We start from the raw sequence: 8,728 nt of genomic DNA on the forward strand, positions 1-8,728 counted from the left end.
CCCTGCTATTGTTAAAGTAGACCAGAAAGAGGGGTGGATGCTAGCAGGGCAGTTCATTGGGAGGCTCCTGAAGAAACCCAGCTCAGAGATGTTGGCGATATGACTAGCATGATACTAGCAGAGATGACAAGATGTCACTGGGGTCTGAATATGCCCTTAAGGTATGGCCAACAGGATTTTCTGACACATTGGATTTGGGTTTTGACAGAAGGACTGAAGCCATAGATGTCTGTGAGGTTTTTGGTGTAAGAAACTGGAAGGTTGGAGGTAAAATCGGTGGAGATGGGAAAGGCTGTGGGTGAAACAGGATTGGTGGGGTGAAGAGGAAGAGCTGAGTTTTGAATATGTTTAGATTTGAGACATGTTTAGATTTAAGGCTGTGGATTATAGAAATGAAGGGTTCTGAGAGATTTAAGTCTGTTGAAGTCTGAAAGAACAGGAATTTTCCCTCCTGTGAGGAGGTCATGTAAGGAACAGAATCTGAGAGATACTTCACTCTTGACCTTGACTGTCTTGCTTCCCTCTGGTACATGAGGATACTGAGGTCAGTTCCTTGCAAGATCACAAGCCTGCCAAGACATCAGAGTTGTCTTAGTCGGCTTGGGCTGCCATGACAGATGCTACAGACTAGGTTGCTTAAACAACATTTATTTTCTCCCAGTTTTGGAGGCTGGAAGTTCAAGATGCAGGTGTCAACAGTCCTGGTTTCTCCTGAGGCCGCTTCTTGCCTTGCAGATGGCCACCTTCTTGCTATGTCCTCATATGGCCTTTTCTCTGGGCACCCGCATCCCTGAAGCTTCTTATTATTTTTGTCATTCTTCCCATATGATACCAATCATATTGGATTAGGGCCCCACCCTGAGGGCCTGATTTTACCTTAATTATCTCTTTAAAGCCCCTGCCTCCAAATACAGTCACATATCAAGGTACTGGGGGTTAAGGCTACAAAATATGAATTCTAGGGGGTTGGAGGTTATAATTCAGTCCATAACAGGAGTTTAATCCAGATTTTCCAATTCCAAGTTCATTACTACTTCCATAGCACCATACGGATAGCAAGTCAAAATATTACCTAATCAGTAAGGTCTTCCCTGACCACCTTGCTTAAAATCACAAATTACACACTTCCTTAGGGGTACTTGCCATTCCCCTTTTCTGCGTTATATTTTCTCATAGCCATTATTTTAAATATCTGTATATTTTCATTTATTTTGCATATTGTCCCCACGTCCTCCATCAATGTGTAATTCATGAGGATGGGGATTTTTCTATTTTATTTACTGCTCTATCTTTGGCACATAGAGCCTCACACATGGCAGGTGTTCAATAAATATTTTTGACTGCATGTATGGATGTGTGAATGCATAAATAAATCTAAGTAAAATATCTTAACACGCTTGCATGCTGAGACTAGATAAGCATTCTCTTAGCAAACCAAGAGTGGAGTTACACACATTCTGAAAACAGGGTCTCCATCTGCCCTGTCACATAAATTACCCACACATGAGAACAGGCCATGGCAACAGCCCAGAGCCATGGTGCTTTTGTTCCATTGCTATGTTTTCTGTGCGGTGCTCACACTTTCCAGACTGGAGCCTTCCAGTACAGAATTTATGCTTGTGTATCTCTATGGGACAGTCATCAAGTGCGCCTGTCACCAAAGCAGAAATCATCAAGAAACAGTTGCTAAATTAGCAGGAGTTGAACAAATTCTGGAACCCTGCTCCAAGGCCTAACTGAAAAATAGACCTTGAGGATGAGACAACTCTGGTTGTGTCGGGGAATGTGCACATTTATAGATGCAGTTCTCTAGTGAGGTTGTCTTGTGCTGAGGAGAAAAGTTTAAAACGAAACAAAACACTGAAATGGCTTCTTCTGTCTTCTGGCAATCCATCTTGTAGTGTGGGCTGCAAAAAAATCAGGAAGAAAGAAAAGTGACGAAGTAAATATAGCAAAAGCAAAAAAGGAGTGAGGGGCATGTTGGAACACTTCCTATCCACTCAGGAACAGAGAAGAAAAGCTATTATATCTGCAAGTTACTATTTTCTGTTTTCCTTCTGTATTGATTTGCTAGGGCTGCCATAACAAAGGACCACAAATTGGGTGGCTTAAACAACAGACATGCGTTGTTTCACAGTTCTGGAGGGGAGAAGTCTGCAATTAAGGTGTCAGCAGGACCACGCTCCCTTTGAAACCTATCAGGGAATCCTTTTGCCTTTTCTTAGCTTCTTGGAGTTGGCTGAATGTTTTTGGTGTTCCTTGGCTTACAGCTGCACAACTCTAATCTCTGCCTTTGTCATCACACGGCGTTCTCCCCATGTGTCTGTCTTCACGTGGCCATCTTTTTATAAAGACACCAGGTGTATTGGATTAAGGGCTGGTCATACTCCAGTATGACCTCATCTTATGTAATTATGTCTGCAATGGCCCTAATTCCAAAGAAATTTGTGTTTAGAAGTACTGGTGTTTAGGACTTTCAACGTGTCTTTTTTTTTTTTTTTTTTTTTTTTGAGACAGAGTCTTGCTCTGTTGCCCAGGCTGGAGTGCAATGGCACGATCTTGGCTCACTGTAAGCTCCGCCTCCCGGGTTCAAGCCATTCTCCTGCCTCAGCCTCCTGAGTAGCTGGGACTACAGGCGCCCGCCAGCACCCCCGGCTAATTTTTTGTATTTTTAGTAGAGACGGGGTTTCACCGTGTTAGCCAGGATGGTCTGGATCTCCTGACCTTGTGATCCACCCGCCTCAGCCTCCCAAAGTGCTGGGATTACAGGTGTGAGCCACCACACCCAGCCAACGTGTCTTTTTTGTGGGAAAGGGGGCATAATTCACCCTGTAACACCTTCCTAGCATATAGAAAGTAAAGAGGACCTTAAAAGTTATTAACTAACCAAGCGGTTTGTAAACTTCTTTATATAGAACCAGAGTTAATCTTTTTTTTAACCTTTCATAAATACTCAGTGTAAATGTACTAAAAAGTGGGGACATCTGGAGGTACATGAGATTATTAGTATTACTATCAAGAATAGGAGTGGAGACTAGGGATAAAAAGAACAAGTGGGCCGGGCATAGTGGCTCGCTGTAATGCCAATACTTTGGGAGGCCGAGGAGGGCGGATCACAAGGTCAGGAGTTCATGACCTGTCTGGTAAAAATACACACACAAAAAAAAAAATTAGCTGGGTGTGGTGGCGGGTGCCTGTAGTCCCAGCTACTTGGGAGGCTGAGGCAGGAGAATTGCATGAACCAGGGAGGTGGAGGTTGCAGTAAGCCAAGTTTGCGCCACTGCACTCCAGCCCAGGTGACAGTGCAAGACTCTATCTCAAAAAAAAAAAAAAAAGAAAGAAAGAAAAAGAAAAAGTGAAATAAGAAAAGGTCAGGAATGATCCCATGGTGAAAATATGCCACGAAATGAGGAGAATGATAAATGCTGCTCTCAATACTTCAGTTGCAATAGATAAAGAAAAAAGTAAATATAACCCAATCAGACTCAAACAGAGCTGCTCCATTTGAAAGTTGGGGCAGGGGAATCTTGAGTGAGGTCACACAAACTGGCTTCCTTATTCTTCTGGTTGGCCCCTGAAGTGATTCGCCACCATTGTTTTCAGCCCAATTCTCTCATGCAACAGGTAGAAGCACTGGAACTTAGAAAGGTAACATGACTTGCCCAAAGGCTCACAGGGGTTAACAAATTCCTTTCCCATGTGGCGTCTGAGCCCTGAGACAATGTGGGAAACCAGGAATAGGTACAGGTGTGCAGAATTTGGTGTGCAGAAATCCAGCTTTCCTTGTTGTACAATTAAGTTCAATTGCTGTTTGAAAATTCCACTCTTCTAGGAAGTAGAGAGTTAATTTCAATCAACTGAGGGTCGTTTCAATCAGTTTGTTGCCTAAGCCCCAGCCTGTGAGTTGTGTCTCTATGTCAGGGAGGGATGGAGTAGGACGTTTAGGTAATTGAGCAAGGTGTTGGTGCCACGCACCTTCACTGACATGTGCAGAGGATCTGCTTTACTGGGAGTTGTCAGTTCACAGCTGCTCTTCCTTTTCTACCCTAACGCTGGTCCTTTCAGCTATTTCCATGACTACTCAGAGATAAGAAAAATGTTTGATGTTTCTCTTATGATGATGCCTCAGGCCCATCTGCCTGGATAATCCCTGCAGCAAACTCTATATTCTTTGAAACTCCCAAAAGATGCTGAATGTGAGAACCTGTGTGTGACCTGCCATTCCCCCAGGGTCAATTAGGGAAAGAAGCAAAGGTCTTCTAAGTTCTTGAATCCCTCCAAACCCATTTGAGGTTTCTATTGCAATCTACCCAGGGATTAAGTCCAGGGCCACATCTCAGGGTCACAAAGAGAGAACCTTCCAGCCGGGAGGTGGAGTAGGTTCCTCTCACCATCATTATCTCTCACGTCTACTATTTATGTTATCAGCTCTACAGGGCTTTTGAAGCTCAGAAACTTATTTTTCTGCTTTTCTGTTGTACTAACTATTCTCTGAGGCAATGGATACTCCCCAGTCCTGCCTGTAGAAGGAACAGTCAGAGGACAGAAAGGAGCTCCTAGGAATGAAAAACACATGGGCTGATATATTAAAATATAACTCCACAACATGCATATCACAATAATAGCTAACATCTGTGAGCCATAAAATAATTTCCAAATTGCATCCTCTTTGGAAAGCCATTTTAATTTCTTTTCAAGCAGACCACCATGTTTCTTACCCAAATTAAATGATATTATTAATATAAAACTCGAAACAGTGCCTGGAACAGAGTAATATTTGAGAAATATTAGTAATATTCATAAAATTATTACTGTTTTCCCATGTGCTCTGCATTAGTGACTGTTAGAAGCCCTGTACTAACCCCTCTTTGAACTTCTCTTCCTTCTCTATATGAAAGGTGACATTTCTTGGATCCTAAAATCTTTTGAAGTCATCCTTTTTATCTTAGTCAAGTGAGAAGCCCCCAAGATATCTGAAAACCATAGACAGAACCCATACAGAATGCTTGATTTGTTACTGGCCAAAAAAAAAAAAAGAGGTTGAGTTGAATTGTGACTGTGTTAAACCACTTGAAGGAAAATTGCAATAATGAGCTAAAAATCAACTCTAAATATACTACTTGAGGAAAACCTTGGGATAGCACAAGCAGGCTACATTCCCCCCCTTCAAATATATTAAGAGGTAAAAATGTCTTTGATTTATTTTGTCATTTAATTTCCCTTCCATCTCTTGGCCTTAAGTCTCAGACAGTTCAAGTTTCTTGGTTGGACAATCAGAATTTTCATTCTTTGCCCATTATTTTCCCCATTGGCAGCATTCCCATACTAACAGCCTGATGAAAATATTCTTCCTCCAGTGGCTCCTCACCGCCTCCGAAAAATTTCCAAAGGGGTTTGGGCAGTTTCTATCAAAGGAGAGAACTAGGGGAAAGTTCAGATGGGTTTTAGAAATCAGAGTGGCATGGTTTTCTTCCTAATTGTGTATGCATGCACGCAATAACGGTAGGAAGGCACTCTTCAAAGTTGGGTCTCTTCAAAGATTTCACGGTGCTGGAGGGTGTTCGCCAAGACTCGGGATTCCTGCTGGGATTCTTCTTCTGAAAGGTCATAGAACTGGAAAGCTTGTTTCTTTTTAAGAGGCCACCCAGAGAGAGGTTATTATCACATTAGACTAGTTCCTACTGCTAAGGGGAGACTTGGGAGTATCAGTTTGAAAAAGATGCTTCTTCTCTTTTGCATGGGTTTTGGGAAGTTCCCCATTTTTTTTCTCCCAGTGGGCTCTCACTCGACCAATTTATGCCAGTAATGCAGTCCAAATTTCTTCTTTGATATTAACCTGTAAAAATGTCTGCTATGACTTGCAAAAATTAACAAGATTTGTATTGTCAGAAAGAACAAACTATCACTGATTGCCTTGTATCTTTAATATTATACTTGGTTTGTGTCTCTACCTATCCAGTTAATTCCCATTCCTGGTGACATTGGAATGCTTCCAATTATTCCCCAACATTCACTCATTCACTCAAACATTCAAGAAGTATTACTAAACATCTTCCATGTGACACACACTGTGCTGGGTCTTGTGGAAGACCAGGTAGCATGAATTCAATAAAGACCAAATTTGAATAACAGAGTATGGAAGGGTAGAAGGATTCAATTCACCATTTGCCAACCTCTAAGCACTGACTGTTGAACTAGGTCTTCATTAGTAGCATACTTTACTGGTACTAACTCCTATAAGTAATGATACCGTTGAATGAATTAGGTATTCTTATTTTCTTCCAAGCTAGAATTTATTTTACTCAATGTTTCACATAATCGCAGTGTTTATCAAAACACTTACCATTACCATGACATAAAAGTAGGCATTCTTAACCACAGAAACAGAAGAGGAGCCTGATTCATCCATTTGGTTTAAGCTTTGCTTAGAATGCGTCTCTGAGCTTAGTGTGGATAGAGATGTGTGAGTGGGGCAGTGCAGTTTTCCCAGCTTTTTTTTTTTTTGTCAGCCAAGAAATAAGTGAAGTCAAGTGGAAGCCTAAAGGATGAAGCAGAGCTGCTCTGTTTGAAGCTGCCAGGTCTTTCAGCATGCCCAAAGGTGAGCCTGAGAACCCAGGGCTCTGCCAAGGACCATGGGAACATCATCGGTGCACTAGAAACACACTAGACAGTACTAGAGATCTGACTGCTAACCTGTTTTCATTTACTAATATATACTATTGCAGCTTTCTTGTACCTGTTTGGACTTTGGGATAGATTTGTGTTTGAATAAGGAAAAGAAAATGTGCGACTGCTGGGTGGCAATATTGTCTGGAAGTCAAAAACATGGGCTTTGGTGTTCATGTCTGGATTCAAATTCCAACAATTAGCTATTTTACTAAGCCTGGGAAAGTTATTTTACTCCTATGCCTCAATTTTCTATTTGTAAAATATTGAGGTTGATGATAATAATGGCATCAACCTCAAAATAATTTTTTCTGAGTATTAAGTGAGGTAATACATACAAGGGTTTAGAACAGCTCCTGAAACATAGTCAACACATAATGAATATTAGCTATGTGGCAGATATTAGGACTGTTCCTGAAATATTTCTAGCTCTCTGCCTTCTCAACAAAGTCCAGTTGAATTCTTTGGCCTCTGTGGTTGGAAGAGTTCATGTGATTGTTCTAGGCCAATGAGCTGGGAACAGAAGAGACTAGCCAAACTTTCACGTAAAGCCTTGAGTTGCTACAGTGAACCATTTAGACTTCAATTTTCTTTTTCCTTCTGGACAGGTAATGTTCCATTTTAGTGGCAGCTATAGCAGCATGGATCCTGTAGTGAGGCTGACAGAGCCAATTGAGGTCCCAACCACCAAATGACGAATATGTGAGCAAAAAACAACAACAACAACAACAAACCTTTATTATTTTAAGCCATTTGAGATGTGAGAGTTGTTACCAGCATAAACTAGCACATCCTGGCTGATGAAACTATAATTATGATCATCTGTTAGACAGTGAGAGAGAAAGAGACAGAACCAAACTTTATCATAAATATGTCAGCATACAAGTCAACTTATTTTTTTTAAATATGCCATTATTGGGATGTAACTCATGTATCATACAATTCATCCATTTAAAGTGTACAATTCAGTGTCTCATGTGTGCAATATACAATCAATTTTAGATCATTTTCATCACCTTGAATGACACCTTTCAGTTATCACCACGCAATACCCCCAACACCCCGACGTTCCCACCGAGCACTAAGCCACCACGAGTCAACTTGCTGTCTCTACAGATTTCCATGTTCTGGGTATTTTTTATTAATGGACTCATATAATATCTGGTAATTTGTGACTGGCTTTTTTCATTTAGCGTGTTTTCAAGATTCATTCATATTGTACCATGTGTCAATACTTCATTACTTTTTATGGCTGAATAATGTCACATAACATGGTTTACCCCATTTTTTTCCATTAATCTACTGATGGACATTTGTGCTGTTTCGACATTTTGGCTATTATGAATAATGATGATATACACATTCATGTAAAAGTTTTCACATGAACGTATGTTTTTATTTTTCTGGATGTATGTTTTTATTTTTCTTGAGCGTATACCTAGGAGTGAAATTGGCTGGGTCATATGGTAACTCTGTGTTTATTCATTTTTGAAACTATCAGTATGCTTTCTGAAGTAGCTGCACCATTTAACATTCCCACCACTTTAGATTCACAGCACCATTTTACGTGTGCACCAGCAGTGTGTGAGAGTCCTGACTTTCTCATATTCTCACCAGCACTTCTCTGACTTTTTCATTCTAGCCATCCTAGTAGGTATGATGTGGTATCTCATTGTGGTTTTGATTTGCATTTTTCTGATGATTAATGATGTCCAGCATCTTATTGGTCATTTGTCTATCTTCCTAGAGAAACACCTATTCAAGTCCTTTGTCTATTTCAAAAGTGGGCTTGTTGGCTTTTTGTTGTTGAATTGTAAAGCTTCTTTGTATATTTTGAAATTAATTCTTCATCAGATATATGATTTGCAAACATTTTCTCTCATTCAATGGGTTTTTTGGACTTGATAGTGTCTTTTGATGCACAACATTTTTATTTTGATGAAGTTCCATTTGTCTGTTTGTTTTTTCTGTTGCTTATGATTTTGGTGTCCTATATAGGAAATCACTGTCAAATTGAATATCATGAAGCTTTTCGCCTGTGTTTTCTTCCAAGAGTTGAATA

The 8,728-nt window shown here is 40.5% G+C and overlaps 1 long non-coding RNA gene across 1 annotated transcript; it reads right to left on the reverse strand.

Moving 5' to 3' along the window:
- Nucleotides 1–632: 632 nt before the first annotated feature.
- Nucleotides 633–6,435, reverse strand: LOC100581820. Its single transcript, XR_180050.3, has 2 exons — nucleotides 6,344–6,435; nucleotides 633–1,907 (listed from the first exon to the last, which is right to left on the reverse strand). It is a non-coding gene; the product is annotated as an uncharacterized LOC100581820 (long non-coding RNA).
- Nucleotides 6,436–8,728: the final 2,293 nt, after the last annotated feature.

The sequence above is a fragment of the Nomascus leucogenys genome, chromosome 21 (assembly GCF_006542625.1).
Source record: "Nomascus leucogenys isolate Asia chromosome 21, Asia_NLE_v1, whole genome shotgun sequence".
In the NCBI taxonomy this organism is placed as follows: Eukaryota; Metazoa; Chordata; class Mammalia; order Primates; family Hylobatidae; genus Nomascus; species Nomascus leucogenys.